The sequence below is a fragment of the Astatotilapia calliptera genome, chromosome 22 (assembly GCF_900246225.1).
Source record: "Astatotilapia calliptera chromosome 22, fAstCal1.2, whole genome shotgun sequence".
Classification (NCBI taxonomy): domain Eukaryota; kingdom Metazoa; phylum Chordata; class Actinopteri; order Cichliformes; family Cichlidae; genus Astatotilapia; species Astatotilapia calliptera.
In genome coordinates this window covers 332,501-335,139 of record NC_039322.1, presented here as the reverse complement: position 1 = coordinate 335,139, position 2,639 = coordinate 332,501, and positions in this window count along the sequence as shown.

Sequence of the window (2,639 nt, the reverse complement as noted above, 5' to 3'; positions counted from 1 at the left end):
CAACAACACAAGAAAAGTTTGGTGGCAAACAGAAAACAGCTGTTCATGAAGGGATATGTTCAGAGGTTCAGGGGCATCCTCGTCTGTAAAATAAATGCTGCTTTTAGCTCAGACACACGAAGACTAACAGCAACACTTTAATATGTACGTGCCAACGTCTTTGCCTGGTCATTACACGCTTACTGTCAGGCTAATGTCCATCTCAACATTCCTGAAGTTTGTAATCCCGTAATCTGAGCATCTCTGTGCTACACACACTTCCCAGCCCAAATTAATTTGGAGCTTGCTTTGTTAGTAGAGATCCACCATCTTCATCCTGGAAACCAAAGACAAGAGTACCTTCTCCTCTGTGATCACTGCCAGGTCCCAGTGACCCCATCGTCAGCATCAGTGCACCTGCCACCTTGGACTTCTGTCATTGGTCAGTTTGGTTCCTGTTTCTTCATTCTGCTGGTCTGGGTTGGGAAACCTGCTCGATCCTAAATGATCCATCCTCTCTGCTCGTGTCTGCTGCTGAGTATTTAGTTATTTGTCAGACAAGCATGGACCCAGCAGACTGCACGATGTAAAAAGTCCTTCATAGAAGACTGAATCGTGTAAGTGGATTGGAGGGACAAGATCTTCCTGCGTTTGTGGTCAAATTCCCATCTTCACATATTCCAGTCTTCTTTGAATCCCCTGAACTACACCTCGCTTCGATACTGTCGACCATAATATCCTATTAGAGCGATTAGAACATGCTGTAGGTATTACAGGTACTGCACTGCAGTGGTTTGTATCATATCTATCTAATAGACTCCAGTTTGTGCATGTAAATGGAGAGTCCTCTTCACACACTGAGGTTAATTATGGAGTTCCACAGGGTTCAGTGCTAGGACCAATTCTGTTTACATTATACATGCTTCCCTTAGGCAGCATCATTAGAAGACATAGCATACATTTACACTGCTATGCAGATGACACCCAGCTCTATCTGTCCATGACAATCCATTCTTTTTTTCCTTTAATCAAAGAGAATCTGTGAAGAGTTCCTTCAGCTTTTTCTTCCCCTTGCTGTAAAAACGTTGGTTTGTAAAACCAGTGCACATATTTAGCATTACTGTTAACTGTATTTACTGCACCAACTTCTTTTTAGTTGAGTTTTGCCTCTACAGTGACTTGCAAAAGCCCCTTGAACTTTTCCACATTTGTCACATTACAGCCACAAACATGAATCAGTTTTATTGGAATTCCACGTGAAAGACCAACACAAAGTGGTGCACACGTGAGAAGTGGAACGAAAATCATCCATCATTCCAAACATTTTTTACAAATAAATAACTGCAAAGTGGGGTGTGCGTAATTATTCAGCCCCCTTTGGTAGAAGGGGAGGAAGCTGCTCTGGTCAGATGAGACCAAAATGCAAAACGCTTTGTGTGGCGGAAAACTAACACTGCACATCACTCTGAACACACCATCCCCACTGTCAAATATGGTGGTGGCAGCATCATGCTCTGGGGGTGCTTCTCTTCAGCAGGGACAGATGTTTGCCTGATGTGGAGCAACAAAAGTAAATACAGGAGAGTTTATGTACATTTCACATCTAGTTGCCAGCCCTACAGACCTTTGCACATCAATAGTTATATTTGCCTCATCCCAGGATGCAAAGCAGATGTGGTTACGGGAGTTTGTTCAGCTCAAACGTGGAACAAACACTGGCTAACTGGTCCGTCTCGAAGTCGGATCAGCGTTCACAAGTTCATTAGGAAACACACAGAGCTGGAAACGAACCAGTGTCATGATCCTGGGCCATGTTGACCCAGCATTCTTAGTTTCATGTATTTTTGTATTTTGTTCCTTATTTGACTTCCCCTTGTGACTTTTACCCCTGTGTGCCCCTCTGTGTATCTGTGAGCCCTCGTTTCCCCTCGTGTTTTATTCCGTGTTTTCCCCAGCCCGTTATGTCTGCGCTGGATGAACTGACAGAGGAAAGCTCACAGAGACGGCTGATCAGGAAATGAGACACAGGTGGAGGCAGTTAAGGCGGGTTGGACCTTCTGAGAGGAAACACATGCAGAAATAAAAACCTCAAACTGTGATGACGCTAACCTTTAAAAGAGCGACAGTACAGCATGAACCAGAGGAGTACAACAAAACCACCGATGGTGAGGAACGCTGAGGTGACACGGCCGCACAAACAGGACGTTACATGAAAGATTCATTACTTTGTGCTCCACGAGGATGCTCCTCCCAGCAGCCGACGGGGTGACGACTCTGTCGGCTGGCTGAAGTGTTTCCGTGTTTTTAAAACGCACTATTACATTTTTCAGTGTTAGATCTTTCTGCCTAACCTTAACTACACATTCAGATACAGCCTCGTGTTCCTGACTGGATGTTAGTGAGACGTCAGGCTTTTGCTTCCTGCCGGATCGATCTGAGCCTGAAGTGTCTGATCTAGCGTGAGCGCCGGGAACGTCGACTCTGGCAGCAAAGACGTCGTATTTCTCGGGCTACATCACTTTGTCCTTTCTCCAGCTAAATACAGACTGACTGATGTAAAGTTTAAATACATCCACACTACTGAAAAAGTTCCTAAAACATGGATAAAAATGAAAAGTTCCACTGAGCTGCATCATGAACTGATGAGTTCAGATCCTTTA